Source organism: Leopardus geoffroyi, chromosome B2 (genome assembly GCF_018350155.1).
Source record: "Leopardus geoffroyi isolate Oge1 chromosome B2, O.geoffroyi_Oge1_pat1.0, whole genome shotgun sequence".
Lineage (NCBI taxonomy): Eukaryota > Metazoa > Chordata > Mammalia > Carnivora > Felidae > Leopardus > Leopardus geoffroyi.
This window is the reverse complement of record NC_059332.1, coordinates 134,431,227-134,456,148: the sequence shown is the minus strand read 5'-3', so window position 1 is coordinate 134,456,148 and position 24,922 is coordinate 134,431,227. Positions and strand designations below refer to the sequence as shown.

At 41.5% G+C, this 24,922-nt stretch overlaps 1 protein-coding gene across 4 annotated transcripts in view; it reads right to left on the bottom strand.

Moving 5' to 3' along the window:
* The window catches only part of UST (uronyl 2-sulfotransferase), a 316,130-nt gene that overhangs the window by 144,773 nt on the left and 146,435 nt on the right, over positions 1-24,922 (bottom strand). The window lies entirely within an intron of this gene.

Genomic DNA, 24,922 nt, shown 5'->3' with positions numbered 1-24,922 from the left:
CATGATTTTGCCTATAGTATTCTGGACATCTCTTAGAATCATAAAATATGTGACCTTTTGTGTCTGGCTTAAGATAGCATAATGCGCTCAAGATTCATCTATACTGTAGTACGAATCTGTACTTTATATGGCTGAATAATATTACATTGTATGGATATACCATATCAGGTTTATACATTCATCAGTTGATGGACATTTGGATTGTTTCCACCTTTTGGTTACTATGAATAAATGCTGCAACGAACATGTGTGTGTAAGTTTTTGTGTCAACATATGTTTTCGATTCACCTTGAGTATATCCTAGGAGTGGAATTGTTGGATCATATGGCAATTCTGTTTAATTTTTTGAAGAACTTCCAAACTGTTTTCAATACAGCTGCACCATTTTATATTTCCACCAGCAATGCACAAGAGTTCCAATTTCTCCACATCCTTGCCAACACTTGTTTTTGCCTGTTTTTTTTTATAGCCATCCTAATGGATGTGAAGTAGTATTTCATTGTTTTGATTTGCATTTCCCTGATGACTAATGATGTTGACCATATTTCATGTGCTTATTGGAAATTTGTATATTTTTTTTGGAGAAATATCTGTTTAAATTGTTTGCCCATTTTAAAACTGGGTTATTTGTCTTTTTATTATTGAGTTTCAAAAGTTCTATGTTTATTCTGGATTTGCAAATATATGATCTGCAAATATTTTCTCCCATTCTATGGGTTTCCTTTTCATTTTCTTGACCGTGTCCTTTGAAGTACAAAAGTTTTTAATTTTGATGAAGTTCAATGTATCTAATTTTTCTTTAGTGACTTGTGCTTTGGGTGTCGCATCTAAGAAATCATTGCCTAACCCAAGAATGTTTTCTCCTAAGAATTTTATATTTTTAGTGGCCTAAAACATTTAGGTCTTTAATTCATGTTGAGTTTATTTTGTGTGTGATGTGAGCTACTGATCTAACTTCATTCTTTTGCATGTGAATATCCATTTGTCCCAGCACCATTTATTGAAGAGGATTCTTTCTCCATTTAATTGTTTGGCACCCTGTTGAAAATCCACTAACCATAAATGTGTGAGTTTATTTCTGAGCTCTCAATTCTACCCCATTGATCTATGTGTTTATTCTTATGCCAATACCGCAGAGTCTCGATTACTATTGCTTTGCTGTAAGGTTTGAAATTGAAAAGGGGGAGTCCCTCTAACTTTGTTTTTTTTTTTTTTCAAGATAGTTTTGGCTATTCTGGGTCCCTTGCATCTCGTATGAATTTTAGGACCAGTTTGTCAATTTCTGCAAAAAAAAGGCAGTTGAAATTTTGATAGGGATTGTGTTGAAACTGTAGATCATTCTGGGGACTACTACCACCTTAATAGTAGTTTTCCAGTCCATGAACATGGGATATCTTTCCGCTTATTTAGTTCTCATTTCATTTGTTTCACTGATGTTTTGTAGCTTCCAATGTACAAGCCTAATACTCCTTTTATTCTTTTTGATGTTATTATGAATGGAATTATTCTCTTAATTTCATTTTTGGATTGACTGTTCACTGATAGAAACACAAGTTTATTTTTGTACATCAATCCTGTGTTATGCAATCTTGTTGCATGCATTTATTAGCTCTAATAGCTTTTATGGGTGGATTCTTTAGGAATTTCTATATACAAGATCATGTCATCTGCAAACAGAGATAGTTTCCCAATATAGATGCCTTTTCTTTCTTTTTCTTTTTTTTTTAAGTTTATTTATTTTGAGAGAGAGCATGTGCACAAGCAGGGGAGGGGCAGTGAGAGGGAGGGAGAGAGAGAGAACCCCAAGCAGGCTCCTCACTGTCAGTGCAGAGGCCACCATGGGGCTTGATCTCATGAACCATGAGGTCAGGACCTGAGCCGAAATCAAGAGTTGGATGCTTAACTGACTGAGTCACCTAGGTGCCCCTCTTTTGTTTTTCTAATTGCCCAGTTTAAATGATTCTTAGAGACTAAGAAGCCATTATGAAAAGCGTCTGATTAAGTATTTATATCCCCAATAAAAATATTTCCATTTTGAATGCTCAGCATTGAGTAACAACTGACAAATGTTAACCAAGAGTCCTTCATTCAGCACGTACCCATAACAGAAGGCCACAAGCTAAAGAATATAGTATAATATAAATATACATATACCCCAAACGTGCCTACTGTATGTAATATGAATTTTGCCTCTGTAATTACAGGCTTACTTATTTTTATGAAATATTTTATATTTATATTTACATTTATATAGAGCAGCATTTCATAAACTTGGAGCTTAAAGGCTAATTGTCATTGGAGTAAAACATATCTATCACTCACTTAGCAACCCATCATGTACCATTTTGATATAATTCTTCCAGAATTTTTTTTTTTTTAATGAGCAACACCTTGTTTCTTTAGAACCAGTCAGTATCTTCTATTGTGTGTCCTCATATTGCCTAGAACATGCCATGTATATAAATATAGGGCTTCAACAAACATTGATTGATTAGATCCTCTGAGGGCTTAATATGCTATTTAACAACGATTAACACAATGATTCTGCTAAAATGTGAGACCAGGAGAATCTTCAAACACAGCTGATCTTTCTACCCAAATGCTAATATAAAAGGCATCAGGGTAAAAGGATAATCATTCTAATAGGTCATTGTACTTATGGTTTTATCAGTGAGTACCCCAAAATTAGCGCTTTCTGACAACAACTGCGGAAGCTCAGATATTCAGATAAATCAGATATGTTCTTCCTCATGAGGTTATGATCCAGGGAGGCTGAAATATAACAGGATGTCAATAGCGTTTGCAAGCTGGACTTTCCATAATCACCAGGCTGGGGTTTAGACTGCAGTTGTGACGGAGCTGCTGATATAAAGACAAGTTTTAATTTCTTTGAAAAAATAAACTGCTTAAGAATTGCGATCAATGTGTCTTTCCTTGTCCTCTAGCACAGTATAGAACAGCAACGGAGAGTGCTCGTTCCGTCTGAATTGCTGACCAAGATGAGTTACCGCATATGCAAGCACTTTATTCCAAGAGTACAGGTGTATCTCAGAAGATTTAAATGAAGAACCGAGAGGCACAAACCTTTGGCGAAAACACTTAATTTCTCCTGAACAACCTTCTAGTTGTTTGTTGACTTTTGAAAAACTTTTCATTCCAATTCCTTCATTAGTCTTGTGGGAGGCTCTCACATAACAGTTATAAATATTTGTTATTTAAGAACACTTTTGTCCTGACAAGAAAAAAATTCTTTATGTATGGTGACGGATTTAACTACACTTATTGTGGTGATCATTTTGCAATGTATACAAATATCAAATCATCATGTCATACACCTGAAACTAACATAATGTTACATGTCAATCAGAACTTGGTTAAAAAAAAAAAAAGAACACTTCCATAAAAACAAAAATTCCCTACATTGTTCCTGCAGCTGTATCTACAATAATATTTGAAAAGAAAAGAGAGCTGAACATCCCCACTGTGACTCTATTATACCATTTCTGTAAACACCAATATACAGCTATAGGGTATAAAAACTGAGCTAGAAAATGTGTTTTTAGATGAAGCTTCTGGAATCAGTCTGGTGATTGTTAAAGACACAACATACATCATCACAAACATAAACCTTTCTCAAAGTTAGGATGGGGCTTTTGAATCATTTTCTAAAAGAACCTATGTAATGCTCTGGAAATTGGCAAGTTTAGCAGGCTAAATCAATGTGCTGATGTTGGATAAGGTGTTAAAATTCGGCACGGCAACAAGTAGATTCATCCCCGCTTTGGTAGAGCTATAGATCCGCTCCTGAAGGTCTGTTTTAAAAATCACTGTCATTTTTTTTTTTTTATTTGCAGTCTTCATTCCGGAAAAGTAGGGGGGAAGGAACTGATTTTTATGAAAGGCTGACCCTGACCCTGTGCTAGGCTTTGTGCCAGGTAAAGGCTTTTAATCCTTGTTAACAATACTGAGTCAGAGAGTGTAACTGTCTTTACTCTAGTTGCACATCTCTCTAGAAGGTTAAATTATCAAATAATTTAAGCATCATTAATTGCCCCTAAGGGACTCCCAGTGTGCCCCTCTCTTCTCTATAGATCACGGATTCACAGAGGAACAGAGTTTGAGGTCTAGAGCAATTTAGAATAATCCACCCGCTCCAATCCCCTCCCCACCCCGGCACTCCTACTCTTTATCATTGTCACACTCAGCCCAATGTGTTTGGCTTGGCGAGGGCTTTCTTTTATGTTGTCTTTTCATCCTCTGTGAGGGAGATACCGTGACTATTTTTAGATGAACAAACCGAGGCTCAGAGAGATCGTTTGGCGTTTTCAAGGTCAAAGAGTGGCACATAACAACTGAAGCCCAGCTCATAGCTCTCTGGACCCCAAGATGACACTCTAATATATAACATCAAATGGTGAAATAATTTTTAGTGTGACTTCTGTGAGACTGACCATCTCCTCTTTTATATCTTGAATGCGTCCAACTCCATTCAATGCTATTTTTCAACAGTCTACCACGTCATCCAGTGTCATCGGCCATTACGCATTACCCAAGTCACTGGAATGCACAGGTGGAACTGACAGAAGTCACACAGCCTCTCCTTTTGCTTCCAGAGGACATGTTTTAGACGTGAACGTAATCCCAGAATGTCAAAGTGGCTAATGGGTGAAGGAGAGTAGAAGAATGTGGTGTTCCCTTCACTCCTCCCCTTAGTCTACTGTAGGCAATCACAGAGCCTTGCATGTTGTGGAGCACTTCCACCAGGAAAGGGAAAAACAGGAAGCAGTTAAGTCATAGTAAAACACACGTGAAATCCTAAATACACCTGAAATGCCCATCAAGACAAGCAGATGCCCCTCAAAGACAAGCTGAATGATTTTTAAAGGCCTCTTAAGGTCAACTCCAACATCCCCATTTTTTTTCAACAGATACTTGCCAAGGATCAGGCAGAAAACTATATCCCAACTGTAATATTACCATTATCTTTCGCAAACAAATTTCTAACACTTACTCTTTCTTTGGATGCCCTATAAAGAAGTACACACTAAAAGTCCTCATCCTCCCCCACTCCCCAAACGATTCTTCATTCTTGGCAACTATGGTTATACGAATGTTATGTCTGTGGTTTCTATTTTATGGCCAATTTGTAAAAGTGAAGGGAGCTCCAAAATAGTTCACTCTATGAATTATATATTTTTATGTTGCCTGCTTGTAAGTTCTGCAAATGCCACAAATCCCCAGGGGCTGACAGGCTTGTATGGAACATGCCAAATAAACAGAAGTCTTTCCAAAATCCTGAGCACAACAGTAACTACCACCAGAAGACGTGTACAATTTCAATCGCTTGTCCCTGGTTTGCATTGGTAAGGGGGACAAAGAAGACTTTCTAGGTGAAAAACATGCTTGGTCTGGACCAAGACTTCCATAGCGTATGATTACAGGACTCCTTGGGGACTGGTCTCGTTAGAAGAATTAACATCAATTCTGCTTTTAAGTCTTTGCAAAATGGCATTTAATATGGTATGTTACAAGCTGTGGTTCCCAAGTGGCTGTATATTTGAATTACCTGTGGAACTTTAAAACGACAGATTTCTGGGCCCCATTCTAAGACTAGCTGAGGGGCGTCTGGGTGGCTCAGTTGGTTAAGCGTCCGACTTCGGCTTAGGTCATGATCTCATGGTTCGTGGGTTTGGGCCCCGTGTCGGGCTCTGTGCTGACAGCTCAGAGGCTGGATGGAGCCTGCTTTGGATTCTGTGTCTCCCTCTCTCTCTGCCCCTCTCCCACTCCTCTGTCTCTCAAAAATAAATAAATGTTAAAAAAAAAAAAAAACTAACTTAAACAGAAAGTCTAGGAGGAGGGTCAGGAATCTATCTAGCTCTAAAATGCTCCTGGGGTGGGGGTGGGGGGGGTCTCTGCCATCACTCAGGAGCTAAGGTGGGGGAGAGGGTTGTCTGTGTAAACGCTGGAGGGGACAAGGTGAGAACCCCGTTTCCTCTTCCTTGGGTCTCCCTGGAGTGCCCACGGCCTCCAACCCATAGTCAAAAGTCATGATTAGCCTGATAAACATGCTCACGCTACATTAACGCCTACTTACCCAGAATGGTTACAACTAGTGTCCTGGTTAACTGAATGTGTACATTAACTGAAATTTACACTAAACATCATCAAAGCATTCGACCCGACTCAGTACTCATATTATGCTGAAGATGAAATTGCTTTCTTTGAGCAACAAAACTGCCCCTTGTGTTTTACATCCCCTCTGTCCCATGGTTACTCAGACCCATGTGGGGACAGTCACAGCCAGGTCTTTGTGAGGCCTGAACTCAGGTACACTTCTGCTTCTCGATGTCTCTGTCCACATGACTTTGTTTTGTTTTAAGACAGAGAGAGAGAGAAAGAGAGAGCATGCAAGCAGGGGGAGGGGCAGAGGGAGAGAGAGAATCACAAGCAGACGCCACACTCAGCACAGAGTCCAACGCTGGGCTCGATCTCATGACCATGAGATCATGACCTCGGCCGAAATCAAGAGTCAGACGCTTAACCGACTGCACCACCCAGGTGCCCCAAGACATTGAGCAGCAGTTCACATCCATTCGGCAAGTCCTCATTTTAAAGTTTCCTAGGACACGGTGATGCTAGGAGCCATCCATATCACACCTACCTCATCCATAAAAGTGGAAAACTGGGTTGAAAGCCAATAAATGATCCTCTCTTCTTAAACTAAAATTCTTCAATATATATTGCTTATAGATATATAAGCAATATATCTGGAAAACCTTAAAAATTAACACTGGATTTTAATGTTTCCTTGTTAAATATATTCCTAAAAAAGAAACACACAAAAAACCCATTCCAATATTTTGTGCTGATAACATGGATTCCATCTCCAGGGTGTACAGAAGTCTCTCTTGGAACCTTTGTCATTTCTGTCCCTGTCCCGCTCTTATTTGGGCTGCTCACGTAATAAATCTTCTTTTATGTTCTTCTTATGTTTCTCTTCCTTTCCACAGTTTTAATCACTTCCAGCTCTCTGCTTATTTTAAGACCACCACCAACACCACAGCCTGCACAACACAGGGCTTCAGGCTTCCTGCTGGGCTTTCCAGAACTCAGGAGGCATTGTCACTGACATCAAGCCATTGTAGGTCCTCTGCCAAACACATGTCCATTTGGTAATCACCATCAACTCCCCAGACCCTTGGGCTAATCTCCTCCACTCTAGAGAAGGAAACACATAGGACCCATTTAAGAACTCTATTTTCCCTCACTGCCAGACCTCTTGAATAGAGAGTTCTTTCTATTCACAACTCTCAAATACCATCCCTGCGTCTTCTAATTATTCATAACCTATCTTTTCCCAGAAGCCTTGCCAAATCTGAACCTTATGCTTTCTCCTTTATCCCTGTTCCTACCTGAAACAGTTTCATGTTGAATGCTATCTACAGAAAGACAAAAGCTACAAATCCATTACAAGCCCATCTGTTTTATTTGTGTAATAGATTGGGTATTTTATGTGCACAGTGGATACTTAAAAAATATCTGTCTATTAAATAGATAGACTGGTTGGATAAAAATACTATTCAATGTTGTTTTAGAACCAATGCTGTCATATTTGTCATTATTAAGGATGCTCTTCTGGTTTTCCTGTCTGCTAAAACTATAAGGTAAATCTATCAATTTTTCTTAACACTCATATTTTCCAACACTCTTGTGCTATATTACATAAGAAAAAGTTTGGTGATGTGGAGAAAGTTCCCTGTATTGAAAGTCATAAAACTTTGGCTTTCTCCTTGGCCAAACTAGTTGAAGGACCTTGAATAAGTGACTTTGAACAACTTCTCTGGGCCAAAGTTTCCACAAATATAATTGGGGATATTGAATCCAATGATTTCAAGGCTCCTCCCTATTCACATCTCATGATTGTAAGGCAGGATTGCACAACAGTTACAGATGTTCAGGGGGTCATCTGAATGGCATCTTGCACTTTTAAATATTCATTCCATTCTGGTCTATCTAATGTCCTTATCTCCATTATATACATCATTATGTTATTTCCAGGAATGTAATACCCTTTACATTATAACAGAATCCTCATACAAAGAAGCAATTTTCACAAGGAGCCAGAAGCAATTTTTGGATGTGATGATTAAGCCATCATAGTTGGAACTTTAAAGTATGCTTCCGAACAAAAATGATTTCTAGTTTGATTAAAAACTCAAATTCCAGGTGACCTTGAGTGAATGCTATCAATGCCACGGACAAGAAGATGAATACTTTCAAATTTTGAATTGACAAATGCTAAAAAAAAAAAAACAAACAAAAAAAAAAACAACACCATATTAAGGAAGGGCAGATTCACTTTTAATTCTGCAACATTCTTTGTGCTTCTTTGTCTGGGCAGTATACAAATCACAGGCAAGAAGAAGCCCATAATCTGGGTATCTCGTTACTCCAGTAGGTTACAGTTTCTTAAGTACAAACCTCAGTTTGGTCCATAGAAAATGGAGTCCATGGAATACTCAGAGGTTTGACAGAGAAGAGAAATGACGTCCACATGCCGTGTATATGAATTGTGAGCAGAATGTGGAGGACGTGTAAGTGTTAGAGGCTAACCCATCCTGAAGAAGTATCTCAAAGTGTTAACATGGGACTTAGTCTTGCTTCCACATATACATAGTAGCCCTACTGAACTTGTGCTAGGAACCTCTGCCCATTCTCCTGAGAGCCCTTATTTAAACCCTCTGGATGGCTTTTATAATCAAAATCAAATGGAGAAACCCAAATGGGTTTGGCACTCCTATTTAACCCTTATCTTCCTGTGTACGTGTGTGTATGTGCCTTGTATGTTTTGTTGAGTTCAAAGACACTATAAGTAACGTGGTTGTAGTAAGTCTGAGCCAATTTCAGCCATTTCCAGAACTTTCTCATATGCCATGCATTCTGTGATTTACAAGTTCCTTATTACACAAAATTCAGAAAGAGAGTCGCAGAGTTATCAAAAAGAACACAGGATGATTCGGTCCTCAAATTAGTTCTAGATCTAGAGCTGTTTCATTTTTAGTATTAACCAATTGACTTCTATATTAACTTTTGGACCAGGATATGGAATTATGTAGATGCTTTTGGGTAGATAATCTTTCCACCAGACCCACATACTTAGTTTTTAACTCTCCATTCAGATCTAGAACACGTTTTGTCTTCATCACATCCATCTCCAAATAAAATACGCATAGACATTTTAGTTTATACAGACGTTTAAGGGTTAAGAGTCTGCTTTAAAGTTAGGCCTTATTTCTTTATGTGTTCTTTTTATCCTATTTTTTTTAAAAGAATTTATGCTCTGAGCCCAACCTAAAAACTAATTTGTTATAATGCAATAGAGAAGAGGTGTTGGTTATTGATCACAAGTTTCAAAATTTATAGCAAGTATTGGTGGCATGGGCCAACCATTCAATTTAGAAAGGTCTCCTCTGGATGTGGGGAGGTGGGAGGGGGAGAAGAGTCAATTATTCTTATTACGAACATCACAAGAGAAGACTGTCCTCACTGTAAACAGTACAAATGCTGGGGAAGAGCCACACTTGGTTGTCAACCCCCCCCCCCCCATCAAAGCACTGTGTAAAGGTTTTAAGACCAAAGGCTTAGATTCACTGTCCACTGTGAACCACAGCATTATTTTCCACTTAAAATGTCTGAAGCAAATTTCAGTTTGAGTGTGAATTTGTAGCAAGAAACTTCTTCTTGGATTCAAATAACCATTGTTTAAATTCCTTGGCTGCGTTTAAGATTTTCATACCACAACCCACAACTTAAAATAGTGTAGCAGATTGGTACAGTAATGGCCTCAAATTAATCCCCCTTTTCTATATTCATGCAAAAGTGTAACCTCTCTCCACATGGGCCTTGAGCCTGGCCACACAATCTGTTTTGATCAATGGGACAGTAGGAAGCACAATGCAAGCAGAGGCTTGAAAAGAGCCTGCACACTGAGTCCGGATCCTGCTTGCCTCTGGGAGCCTTTCCCCTACAATATGAACTTAGACTAGCCTTCAGGAGCATAAGAGACCCTGTGGAATATTGAAAACTCTGTGACTAATTATTCAACTGATAATTACTGGGCTCTTACTGAGTGCCTGACATTTGGTCAGGAGCAAGAAATGAATCGATTATTGCGATAATTAGATTGTTTGTCTCCGAGTAGACTCTAAATTCCGTGACGGTAGGGGTATATCTGCTTTTCCTTATTCTACATCTTCAGTCCCCAGCTCAACGCCTGGCACGTAGTATCTACTCAACAAATAGCTATTAAATGAATAAATACAACAAAGGCTATGACAAACACCCTGCTCCATGGGAACTCACGATCTAGCAAGGGAACCAAACACTGGCCTGCTTGTTCTGATACCCTGTGGGAGTGGCTCACTAGAGATATGAATATAGCAGTAGGAGAAGAGGAACAAGGGGTGATGAACTTGGCCTAACAGGCTCAAGGGAACTTTCACAGAGAATGTGACATTGGAACTGGGCCTTGATACCTTTAGAAACTATGTAGCCTCAATTTAGTCATTCTCCCTTTGCCAAAGTACAGCTACCTGATTCTTGTTGGTTTGAATTAATAAGGAACTTTCTAGCCCTCCATGCTTGACTTGGCTACGTAGAGTTGGCTTCTTGGCATTTTTCATATTCTTCTGTGTGTGTGTGTGTGTGTGTGTGTGTGTGTGTGTGTGTGTGTGTTTGCGTATGTTGCACATGTGATATGCAAGGAAAATACACCATGCTAAGTTCATCAACTTTCTGGGCTAGTGTTGCCTCATGCCCACCAGGTGTCAAGAGACAGGACAGGAAAACTGAGGACCTGTGCTCTAAGAACAACTGGCTTAACCGTGACTACAGAATTCCCATGATTATGGGGTGCTTGGGTGGCTCAGTCAGTTAAGCGTCCAACTCTTGTTTTGGCTCAGGCCATGATCTCATGGTTTGTGAGACTGAGCCTCGTGTCGGGCTCTGAGCTGACAGCAGGAAGCCTGCTTGGGATTCTCTCTCTCCCTCCCTCTCTGTCCCTTCCCCCACTCATGCTCTGTCTCTCTCAAAATAAATAAACATTAAAAAAAAAAAGAATTTCCATGATCGTTTATGTAATATCTCCATACATCAGTGAAGTTGCTTTTGTTTCAGGTAACAGAAAACCCAACCTAATTCAAACAATAAGGAAAACATATTCTCCTACAAATAAATAAAAAAAATATATCCTCTTTCAAAATAGAAGTTATTAGGTATAGAGGTTTTAGGATTCTTTCCTTATTTTTGTTCCATCCTACTCTGCCACCATAGTAAGTCAATATTGTTCCCAGACTAGTGTTCCTCATGTTTCATGATGGCTGCTGCAATTCCAGCCATTACATGCGGAATAACAAAGTCCAGGGGAAGAAAAGACTATCTTTCCTGGATGTTTCCTTTAAGGTCTGAAAATCTTACCTAAAGGTCATGAGAAAATTTACCCGCCCGTTTCCCTGGCGAGGTCCAAGCCAGCAGCCTGCTCTCCACTAACCATCAGCAAACAAAATGAGACAGTAATTATTGCCTAGAATTACTTAGTTACCTTTGAGCTGAGGATGGGATTACCTTTCCCATAGGGTAAAATATAAGCAAAGTCAGATTTCTGCTAAAGAGGAGGAGACGGTGGGGAAATGAATGTGGGGTTTGCAAGTAACAGGCTCTGCTATAGCAAAAGGACCTATTGTTCTTGATCCTTCAAAAATCCATTCTTGAAAACCCCATTCCTCAACTACAGAAGACACAGTAAGAAAGGCAGACACAGAAAACTTGCTAAACAACAAGGTTCTACTTGCTGGCTCTGTCCCCACAGTGTCTCCATCCCCTCGGCACGGATTTGCTGATAGCTGGAGAAGGGGACAGATGACATACATTCCCCTTCTACATAAGACAACATCACCACCACCACCCACCCACCTCTGCCCCCCCCCAACACTGACATGAGATGAAGAACTCGCAACAAGGTGAACTTGAGCTGTAAGATTAACTCCACAAAAGAATCTAGAATTCATAAGGTATTTTTAGCTAGAGATGATAATAAGACATTTAAATTGCTCTCAGATGAAGAAATGTCATACTGCCTACATGTTGGAGGCTTTTCACAAGTACATCTTTTTTCCTAAATGGATTAATTTTGAATAAGTGTGTCATGTAATGTAGACCCAATCCACCAGCATGGACGGGAGTATGTAGGCTGGTTTTTATTTGTTTTCATTCGTTACTTGGTGCTGGGTAAACAGGTTTTTTCATAAATTCCCACCAAGATGAAGTATTTCCCATTTCCTATAGGGAACTATGATCACATTCAGACTATCAAACACTGCTAAATGAAAGAACCATTATTGCAAAAATACCTTTTAAAAAACTGACATGAATATTTGCCATCAGGATTTCACTATAATAAATGGAAATAGTAACAGAAAGAGGGGGAAAGGAAGACAATTTTCAGAGCAACAAATGTCTTTATATAGTTAGAGAGCCCCACTGGATGTCAAACTTCTGATTTTCCCCATAGTTGTCAAGGAGTTGGACCCGAATAAGCCATAAGAAAATCCTTGTTAGCAGAGTTCATGGTAAGCTAGAAAAATGTGGTAAAATGAAGAAAGCTGAAGTTTGAAATGAGAGAAAGGACCACAGATTTTAAGTGTTTAGTGCTGATTCTTGGACTGGAGCCATCCAAGAGCGCTGGGGTAAGATCCAGTCCTTGCCAAAAGGCGACCATTGTCCCGGCCAGAGCGTCAGTTACGCTGGATGACCAAGCTATGCCACTAAAGCGCAGGGGCTCATCATCCACCAATACTCCACTCCAGGCTCCCACCAGGGACTATCTCCTTGAACAGAGAGCCACTCAGATCTATCAAAAGGCTGGCTTTTTGACTGACTGAAGAACAGAGAATCCATCCATTTCTCTGTAAACTCTGGATTTTGTCTTGGACCACGCTGGGCGATCACAAGGCTGTACATTAGAGCATAATTTCTTGGCCCCATCAAGAGCTGTCTTGACCGAGTGACATTTTCATGTCCTTGGTGGTCATCAAGGGACACTATAAGATAGAGCATCACACAATCCACTTCTGTGTTTGTGATAGGGAAGTAATTAACCACTCTGTCTCCTAACTTCCTATTTTTTTTTCCTCATCACAGGGCTCTTATTTGTTGGTACCTTACATGTAATTATCTCAGTTTGTAAATCAACCCAACGCTGTGAATACAAGTACTCCCGTATAAAAGATGAAAAGCTGAGAATTAGATGAATTAAGTAATTGGTCCAAGGTCAATTGCAGAGCTGGCATTCAAGCCCAAACTCATGCTCTTTAATCCACTACACTACCTGGAAAACTAGTATATTTCTGCTTCATGGAAAATAAGAACTGCAGCCATTTATAGCCCCATTTTTTTTTTTTTTTTTTTTTTTTTTTTGGCTACCAGGAAATTCAGAGTAAAGTCTTTTCAAGTACAGCAATTTTTTGGACTTTAGGGTCTCTGTATATTACAGTTTCAATTCCAACTTATATTTTCCATGGTTCTGATATGTTTTCATTTATATTTTATCATTTTACTTTATATTTTCTATCAATGGTCCCAAATTGTTTGAAGAATGAGCAAAGTATTAAGTCTACCAACAAATAAAAGGTATTATTATTTTGTTGCCTGTTAAAATATCAGCTCAAAGTTGTGTGTTGTTGTTTTTTTTTTTTTTTTTTTTTGCCTATGGCATATGCACAATCTCATGATAGACCAGCTGCAAGCTTGACTCAGTTTAGAACAGTTATTATAATTAACAAGACTTGTAATTTTCCCTCCTTCCTCTGGTAATAGTATCTCCATTTTCTTTTAGAGAATCACCCCCTTGCCTGCTCTGCCCATGAGATTTTGGAGGGCTGCCCTCAACCTTGCCTCACGGGAGGATGTTTGACTTGGGCATGGTCAACCAACACATTCCATCCACTGGACATGATAACTAGTTAACAGGTGGGCATCTGACCCTAGGTGTCCAATGAGACTCCATCTCAGGAATTTGTAGGCCTGCTGAAGGTCAAGTCCTTTTTTTCTACTACAATTAGTGAGTGAGATGCTTGCCTGGGTGTGCAGGTAGCCATTTAACCACCAAAAGAGCCTACCTAAGAGTTGGGATGCCCAAGAACTGGGAGGTGAGAATAGACCAGAGCTGATGGTACAGATTGAGTCCCTGGATCCAGCCATACCTGATTGAGAGGCTTTAGTTATGTGGGTGAATATATGATCCCTTCCCCAAAGATAGCTCCACCTGTGTGCATGTACACACACACATACACACACACACACACAGACACGCACACTTCTGTGTTTGTTTAAGCAGTTGGGCTTTTATCACTTACAACATAAAGACCTGACGAACATTTTGAGAAACTGGTGAATGAACCCATGTTAAAGTCAACTTCTTCCACGAAGGCTTTTTCTAACTCTTCTGGGCCACAATAATGCCATTGTACCAGACCTGGACTGCTTCTCGCATGCAATCAATAAGCCTCATCACCTGTTTAGGCCACTGTTTAGTTAGGTTTTGTGTTGCCTTCCAGAGAACACATTTGCAAATGATGCAGCCGCTTCCCCTTTTAATTTTGCGATAATTATATTAATTTTTTTTTAATGGCCACAGGTATTATTAGCCTCTGGGGAAACCAAGAGCTCTCATGACTAAGAGAGCTCCAGTCTCCAATCATTCCTTTAGGTCCCGTTATGCACCAACACGGCCGAAGGAGCACCATTAGCTTAAAAATTCTGTATCTATGATCAAAATATGTCACTGGAAAGCTCTGTGCTTTCTTTCTTCAAGTGCTTTAAAATTCTTTCATTTGACAAGGTACTCTCTTCTCTGGGGTAGTTTATAAAATATTTATGGTTAGAAGTCAAAGGTAGCTGGGTAAGGAGGTGCGTTATAAACACCAGCTGCACTAGCAGCCTGTCAAATGTAGCTCACTGTAGTGGTTTTAATCTGCTCGGTGATGGCAAAGACTCCTTCCAGAAGAGGTGTCAGGTTGATTTTAAAAAACACAAAACGTTCTAATTTGCTCCGAAATATGGCGACAGCGTTCCTCATCCCCTATGCACCCACCCCCAGCTTCAGTGTAAAAGTGCTAAGGTCTGTATTTTGCATACTTTGTACCTGGAAGATGATGTGGTCAATAAACAACTCCTGACCTAATTCTGTGAGTCGTTCTTAAGGCCAAACTATGTTCTCTAATCCGTCACGGGGAGTGATCTCATCCAGACGGTCCCTTGCATCCAAGGGTGGAAATGCAATTTTCTCTTTCAAGAATTTATAAACAATTCCTTTGAAGCTTCAGAGGAGTAATACTTGGGAAGCTTTGACATAAATTGTTTAGAATCGTGACTTGGAAATCTTTCCCTAGTCTTTCCGCTGGTCAATATGCTTGCAAACAACCTACATGTTGGAAGCCTTGGAGAAAACCTGTTATAAACTGCAATGTTCCATTCTGTTCTGTTCCCTTCCATTCCCTTCTCTTCCCTTCCCTTCCTTTTTTTTTTTTTTTTTTTAGTAGAAAGTTAACAAATCACTGTGAATTGCAAATCCTTCATTTGCATTTGTCATTTTCCTTTTTAAAGATGTTTCCTTATCTGTTGAAAAAGTCTGTGCAGGTTTTTGCACAAGACTTGGAAACTGCTCAGCTCTGATCCCGAAAGCACCTCGGGCACCTACTGTCAGGCAGGCGCTATCCTGCTTATTTTTTACGTCTTTTCACCTGCAGACTCACTGGCCTTCCTCAAGGGGACAAGGAGTCGAGGCACAAATCAATCTTTCCCTTTCTCTCTCATGCACACAAGTTCATTGAAATACATTTTTGTTTTAGCATGTAAGAAACCAAAAAATGAAGACATATCACGTCAACAGCGTTTGCATGGCTAATTCCACACAATTGCAGTGAAAGCTCTAGGTAAACACAGATCATCTGTTTCTACACAAGAAATTCAACATAAGCATGAATATTAGAAAAATAAGTAGAGGGGCGCCTGGGTGGCGCAGTCGGTTAAGCGTCCGACTTCAGCCAGGTCACGATCTCACGGTCCGTGAGTTCGAGCCCCGCGTCGGGCTCTGGGCTGATGGCTCAGAGCCTGGAGCCTGTTTCCGATTCTGTGTCTCCCTCTCTCTCTGCCCCTCCCCCGTTCATGCTCTGTCTCTCTCTGTCCCAAAAATAAATAAACGTTGAAAAAAAAAAAAATAAATAGAGACCTAAGAAATTCATTTGAAGTGTCCCAGAGTAATAGACTCAAGCAGGTAGAGTCCTGCCTGCGTCTCTAAGACTCAAAACACACTCATTACACCTTCTTGCAGTCCAGCCCCCGTCCACGAGGGTGTAAATCCTGAACCCAGGCAGCCCAGCTGGGAGTGGCAGGGGGCTCCCGGATGAAGCTGATATCCACAGGCCAAGCTTTCTGGAAGGGAGTTGTGAACGACTGAGAAAGGTGTATCTAGAAGTCTACCCCTGCATGATTGTCAAGGGGAAGTTCAGGATGTAGGCAAAATTGTGCCGTTGGCAAAACACTGTCCCCCTCCTCCTTTCCCTTTCCTTTCCCTAAATTAATATTAGCTTCCTACTATGTGCCAAGGGACTCAGGGATGAAGTGCTGACAGCCTTGTAGGGATTCTGTGTGTGAAAGGGCAGTGACAGACAGGTCCAAGGTGAAGAGCCCTGAGTGGGAGCACCTCGCCCTGGAGCAGGGCGGGCAGGGTGGGGGAGGGAGGGACTGCCACAGAAGGGTTCGACAGCAGGGGCGGTAAAGTTTTACTGTCAAGTGCCAGATAGGAAATATTCTAGGCGACAGAGGGCATATTTTCTATGTCATATATTTGTTGCTTCACAGACTTTAAAAAACATAAAAACTAGTCTCGGCTTGGGGGAGATGTAACATGAAGCCAACGGGCCAAGAGTGTTGACCGGTCTTCTAGAGGAAATAACATCTGTGCTGAGTTCTTCAGGACAAGACATAAAATTAACTACTGTTTAATAAATGCTTTGATCTGTCAGGCCCTGGACCAATTGCTTTATCAAGTTCATTTTCATCATCATGATACCATCAGAAGGTTCTGTTTTTATTACTCTTGTCTACCAGCAAGGAAACTGAGGACCAGGGACATTAATTTACTTGTCCAAAGTCATAGCCCTAAAGCCCAGCTGAGGCTAGAAGCCAGGTCTCTTGGCTTTAAAGGAGCCAACAGCAGACCACATGTTGTGTAGATTGTGCCCTGGACAAAGATGCCCACAAAATAGGTATGAATGGCTGAAATCTAGCCCACACCCTACTGGCTCAGCCAGGAGTCTGGGTGAGAGGCAGTGTCCAGCCCACAGAAGTGGAAAGAGTGCCCAGTTCTTTGCACAGAGGTACCACCTTCTCACCAAGCTGTGTCCTTATGAGGCTGTGTTCATGGGGGTTTGGGAGGAGACCTAATTCTAACTGGCCCAAAGACCATCATTTTTAGGAGTGTAATTAGCAATAGTTAGGAATGGACACTAGGGTTGTGCCTAGATCCCTGAAATATAGAACCTACCAACGCTTTCAATACTGGTTTAGAAAATGTTGTATAACCACAATGAGATAGCACTTCACACACACTAGGGTGGCTATAATTCATAAGACAGACAGTCGCAAGTGTTGGCAAGGATGTGAGGAAACTGGAACCTTCATGCGTTGTTGGTTTTATATAAAATGGTGCAGCCACTTTGGAAAATAGTTTGGCAGTTCCTCAAAACAAGTTAAACATAGTTACTATACGGCCCTGAAATTTGACTCCTAGGTATACATACCCAAGACATGGTCCAAAAAATCTTATACGTGAATTATTCATTATTCATGTAGAGGAGCAATATTTGTGATAGCCAACAATGGAAAACAACCCAAATGTCCATTAAATGATGATGGAATATACAAACTGTGGCATATCCGTACACAGTCAAATAGTACTCTGCTATATAAGCGAGTGAAGTATTGACATATGCCACAACATGAACGAATCTCAAAAACACACGCTAAGTAGAAGAAGACCGATACAAAGGGTGACACACTGTATGATTCCAACAACGTGAAATGTCCAGAACAGGCAAAACTATAGAGCAGATTAGCAGCTGCCTGAGGCAGGGGGACAGGAAGGAGGTGGGGAGTGACTGTCAACGGGTGCAGTGCTGAGAGACAGAAGAAACATAACTAACCCCGAGTGGCCGGGGCCCCGAGCAGAAGAGTGGGGCTTGGGTGGGGGTGGGGACATAGAGGGAGATAGGGCTCCAGAGAGACAGGCTCCAGACCAGGGGGTGGCACTCCACGACTGGGCTGCTTGCCCAAGGTCCTCTGTCCCCTTCTGTGCTTGTACCACCCACACAGATGCTCTAGGTCCCTCCTGGTCTGGAAGCTTCTGATCCAGCAGGCCACCCCGGGATGCCAAAGGCTCAGTGGGGTCCTTCCTCCCAGGGATGTGTGTGTTCCAAAGGAGGACTGAGGAGAGAACAATGCTTCCCTCTAACACAGCACCTTGCTCGTGGCAGAATGCCAGGCACCGAGGGCCCCTGGAGAGGGAGAAATTTTGTGGGTGAGGTCCCAGCCTGGACGCACTGTAGAGGTTGAATACTTTTTCACTATAGTCCTACAAAACACTGCCTGTCCTACTATACAGCTATCACGTCGCAAGGAAAAGCCAGCTGCGATCTGTGCTGAACCCAAACACTTCATCTTTTCCAGCTCTGGGGGATTTTCCTGTCCACCCATTGGACTGACAATCACTAGGACGGAGCTGGGCACTAAGTTATTTTCCACTCCTTAATCTGCTTGTATTTTATCTTCCCCAGGAGACCGCAGGCCCCCAGAGGCATGAGCGCTGTCTCTGGAGATCTTTTTCCTCTCAGGGAAGCGGAAGATGCTCAGCCTGGGGCCGCTCATTCTGCCTGGCTGCCACCAGCAACTGGCCATTAACGGATGTTATGTAAACCTTCCTTGTTAGAAATAATTAATAGACTCGTCTTGTGTACGACCAAGAAAATGCCTCTGAGCCTTTTGCAAGTAACTGCATCTAATTAACTCTCAAGCCATCTATTTCAGGTGCCAGCAATGCCTAATGAGGAAAGCTTCCAAAGTGGCCTGTAACATCCGCCTGGCGTGGGAACACGCGGCTGCTGTCTGTCCATCTGATATACCCGATAGGAATACAGCCGAGGTACAAAGGGAGACGTGATAAAAATACCCCGGACAAGTCTCCAATCGCCACCTCTTACAGATTCTTAGTTTTGCTTTTAAGAGAGCAAACAAGAAATCATGGTAAGCAAACAGACAGCAAAACCTCCCCGGGGTGGGGAGAGGGGGGCTGGGGCAGGGAAGACACCCAGGTCCTTCATCCTGAGGGATGTCAGGAGGGTTTGAAGTGGGGGATGCTGGGAGCACACCTGGGCCTCGAGAGACCACATTCGAGAGTGTGGAGGACAGACTGGAGGGGAGAAAGCCAGAGCTAAGGGCTGAAACACCTAACACAATGGCAGTTAGGAATCAGAGGCTCACACGCAGTGCCAGTGCTTCCTCTAAAGATCAATTCACAGCATAAAATCCCTAAAAATAAACAAAGTCTACCACATATTCCAGTACTGATGGTCTTCTCTCTTAAATGTGGGAGAGAAAACTTTCCGAGGAGACTCCAAGATGATGTGTTGGGAGGCTGGGAGTGTGTAAGGAAGCCTCCATGGATGTTCTCAGGGTGGGCACGTGGGCCTGACCTCACTCACTCCTCACACCAGCCCTCTGAGCGGGGGGCTACTGTGGGTGAAGAAACTCTGGAGAGGTTAATAAACTCATCAAATTCACATTACTCGTGAATATATAGCTGGACCTTAAACTTCCGTCCATCTGACTCCAGGCCTTAAGCCAATCTAAGCCATTTTCATAGATAACAGGGGTCAGAAATCACCTAGGAACACTCTAGATACAGTCCAAGAGGCTGAACTGACACCAGAGCAATAAAAACTGAAATATGTTTAAAAAATAATGGCTATAGATATTTAGAAGAAAAACCCTAAGGAAAAAAAAAATGTACTGAATAACTGCCTTTGGAAGACAAACTATTTTGGAAATGCACAGGTTCCACGTTTGGCCATAACCACCATGATACTTGTGGGAGATTATTATTAGCCTGATTATCTCATTACTTAGAAAAACCTTACATGAACTTTTCCTATTAGACTGTGAACTCACCATGGTAACAGAGCAGGTATTCATTGTTACTTATCTGCAGCCCTCACCACAAGAAGTATCCTTACACACCAGCACACACACGTGCACACGCACACGTACACACACACACACCACTCTTACATCAAAGAACACTGTGGAGAGGAAAAAGGGATCTCCTGGCTCCAAAGAAACTCTGACATTTCGCTTTGCTGGGCTGGAGCAGATCTGAGGCAGATCTACTGCAGGGACGAGCTGGCCAGACCCTTGCAAAGGGCAGCCATGTTGGAAGACGCCCAACTGCCCTGAGGAGGTGGACAGGCCCAGAGGTTGGGGCAACCTCTGGTGGTAAGGGTTTGGGGAGGAAAAAGATACATCCTGACTGGCTTGGGGGAGACATTTCTATGTAGGGGATATATATATATATATATATATATATATATATATATATATATGAATATGTATAAATATATACAATATTTATATCTGTATATATATGTATAAATAAATATATATAAATATATACTATATATGTAATATATAATTTATTTATTTATTTTGAGAGAGAGAGAGAAAGAATGAGCGAGTGCACGTAAGCAGGGGAGGGGCAGAAACAGAGGGAGAGAGAATCCCAAGCAGGCTCTGCGCTGATGTGGGGCTTGAACCCGCAAAACATGAGATCATGACCTGAGCCAAAATAGAGAGTCTGACACTTAACCAACTGAGCCACCCAGGTGCCCCTATGTAGGGGTTATTAAGGGGGCTCAAGTTCACTTCTCTAGGAGAGATTCTAGCACTTTGGAGGGATCACAGGCTGTAGTAATGTCCATGTAAAAATAATGCTGTGAATCAAAATGAACCAAAAGTTGGATAAATGTAGATGAATACCATAATTTCCTCTATTCATGTTTATTAATGATGTTTATTTACACAGATCCTGCTTTATTCCAGAAAGGATACAAGCTAGCTCAAAAAGATATCTTCCCTGTAGCAAAGAAGCAGAAATTAAAAATAAGACCACGTATTTTTAAATTAATAAGAAAAAAAAAGAAAAAAAGTACAAGGCTTAGGATCTAACACGGTGCCCAGAGTTAGAGGCTGAAATGCACGCCATAAAGAGGCTATTGATGTATCTCTGGTACTCTGTTAGATAAGGCAGGAGCCATCTGTCTGAGCCTAATCATAAAATATGGGTAGGAAATATGAACTCAATCACACACATTTCCTGTGATACTTTAATCATCATTTAAAAGCAAGTAAGAATAATAAAAAAGAGAGTATTTTGTTTGACAAAGAAGAATTTGAAGAAGATGGCCCTATAAAATTTATATCCAAAGCACTGTGCAGGCCAATTTTTAAAAAGCACTCTGCAGACAAATTCAGGTGCCGGGTGATGAAGAACCACTAAAGAATGGGAGAGTCATTAGGTGCTTTATTAAATCAAATGACTAATAGTTGAAAGTAGAAAGGAAGGTTGGGGGAAAAAAAACTATTAGGTTTTATAACTTACGTAGGACAGGATAAAAATGTTTCTTTTCCAAGCACACTCTCAAAGAAAACAAGTCTTTATGAGCTTTTTACATGGAAACGGTATCTTAAAATTTACTTTAAGAGCATTAAATGACGATTCTGAATAGGAAAGCAAAGTTCAATTGATTTGGGAAGAGTTCCAGGTTAGTATTCAATTCATAAAGCAATGGTCTTTTCCTTCTTACAGATTATGATAAAGCCTTTCTGGAATTTTAACTACGTGAGGACTCAGATTCCATTCGTAGGGGCCAGAGTCTCAAAGGGGCTCCCTCTGGTGTGTGTGCTGTGTGGCTTGTGGCCACCAGAAAGCCACCGTTATCAATGGAGAGGGTGGGCACTGGTTATCAGAAAGGGCAAGAAATTCTGTTTAGGCCATTTCTCTAAGTGAATCCACATTCTACCTGCCTTAGAATCACTAGGGCACATGTTGAGAATTCAAACCCCTAAGCTCCACCAGCCTGCTCCTGAATCAGGCTCTTGTGGGTGGAGCCTCGGAACCTGCAACATTTACAAGTTCTCAGGTCGTTGTTGGGGCCAATGTGTGAGCATTCTGCCATAGGATGTCATGGGGCGATGCTTGGCTGTTTATACTAGTCAGTGTGTTTACATCCAGCCAGCATGTAACTATGATCATCAACAGTGACTCTTACGCATTAAATATTTATCGGAGGCCTGCTATGTGCAAGATCTTGTGTCTTAGACATGGGAGTAAATGCAGATATCCAGGTGACTAAGACAGCCCCACGTCTCAAAGGAGTGCATACGTGTTGGCAGAGAGAGGTGCAGATTCTCCAAAAACCCGAGTCAGTGAGGGCCACCGCTCTGAGTTGCTCCTTCCTCCCCAAGCCGGGGCTCCAATTTGGAGCCCACAGGGTGATGAAATGTTGACTGCCAGGACCCCTCTCCTGCTACCTGTCTCCACTCTCCTCTACTCTTTGCACACAGCACAGAGGCCCCACCATGCGATCAGATCAGAAGAGCACAGGGATATGGGGGACGTCCTGGGAGCTGGGAGGGAAGCTGGGAAGGGAGGAGAGGAGGGAGGGAGGGCAACTTGATGAATAAGGTGGCAAGACGTTTCCTCTGCTCTAGTCCACGTTTCCTGCTGAGGTTGGGTCCTGCTAAGTAGCTAGGTAAGAATTCTTTACCAGTGAACCTAAGCGCAAATCACAGGCCACTACAAATCACAACATTGTACCCAAACTCTTGGGGCTGCAAAATCTAGGAGGGGTGTATTCAAATGGATGGTGCATGGGGTACATGTGTGAGGTCAGCCTCAGGGGAGAAGCCGCTACATCTCCTGGCAAGTGTGTGACGTCCAGACCTCCCTCAGAGACGGAGAAAATGAAGAGGCGGTAGTTGGGAGGAAGGAGCACTCAGGGGAGGAAACAAGTTCTAGGGTCTAAGATCTCCTATTAAATAAACTTCCTGGGCTAAGATCGGCTGGAGTGCCCTCCACCCGGTGCGGATGGCGAGGTATCCACGACCAGAAATATGTCTGCACTCAGCTGTGAAACCCAGACGGTCTCTTCTTCCTGTTTCACTATTCATGATAAAGCAAAATTAGTGCCGACGCCCCACCTCCCTCGTCTTGCTTCCTCTAACAATTCACGAAATGCACTCAAGGAGATTACTGCAGGGGCGCCTGGGGGGCTCAGTCAGATGAGCATCCGACTCTTGATTTCGGCTCAAGTCATGATCTCATGGTTCGTGGGATTAATCCCTGTGTCAGGCTCTATGCTGGCAGCTCAGAACCTGTTTGGGATTCTCTCTCTCTCCCTCTCTCTCTGCCACCCCACCCCGCCCCCCCCCGGGCCCCACTCACGTGTTCTCTCTCTCTCTCTCAAAATAAATCAATATTTAAAAATAAAATAAAATTGATCTATTGCAATATAGCATATTTCCAGGGTTCCAATCTTAGCTCTACCTCTTACCAGCAGTGTGGCTATAGGCAAGTTACTTAACCTCTCCTTGCTTCAGTTTCTCCATCTGTAAAATGGGGCTAATAATAGTACTACTTTCACGAACTGTGAGGTTTAAGTGTAACCTATTCAAAACAATGTGTCGCACATGGTAAGCACCCAATATACTTTGGCTGTTACTCTTGCCTTTTCCAAAGTTCCTACTCAAACAAAAACCGAACGGCTGACTACTTTAAATGAACCATTGAAGTGCACAAAAGTTCCAATTTCAGTAGAGTAAAAGGCACATCATTTAAAAGGCATATGCTGTTTAAAGTAGTGACAGTCTGTTGAATACAGTTTCTGGAGAAGTTATTTGTTTTATGCTCTATTACATCAGTGGATATATCTATGTAACACCTACATCCCCACACCTGGCTTCAGTGCTCACTCCCCACTCCCACACCTACCCTCTTGTACTAATTCCTGGAAACCATTTCACTCCACATTTCACGTTGGAAGTATCCTTCCTTTTCTTGGACACACTTGACTTCAGTTCCCATTTCAGCCTGGGTTTCTTGGATGTAATGATTCAAACTTATCTTTCAATGACAGACACTCACCAAAAGCTGGTAATAAGCTCACCAAGAATTTCTTTGCATTTTTATGTTATGTCTCTGTTTTTCCTACCTGGGACCAATATTTCTTTCCCAGAATTTGGTATTTATGTTGACAGAATAATGAGTTGCACCAGGATATAGTTCAATACTATATGTAATGGACATTTATCATTTGTGGCTGCCTAAAATCTTTTGAACACCTTATCGATATTTTGATCGCTTCATAGAATGTGAATCCTGCCTTTCCAACTTTCCTGGCTTCCCTTGAAGCTATGGGTGACCACTTAAAAATAGGCAGAATTCCTTCGTTGGCATTCTGGAACAGTTTGCTTGCATTCGTTTGCTTGCTTGCTTGCTTATTTATTTATTTATTTATTTATTTATTTATATTTGTAAAAGATAGTGTTTTAGTTTATTTTTTATTTTTTTAATTTAAATCCAAGTCAGTTAATACACAATGCAATGATGATTTTAGGAACAAAATTTAGTGATTCATCACTTCCATATAACACCCAGTGTTGATCCCAGCAAATGCCCTCCTGAATGCCCTTTGGAACAGTTTCTTAAATTACAGTGACTCAGTTGGGATGTAGGCTCTTCTTTTAACTCCCTCAC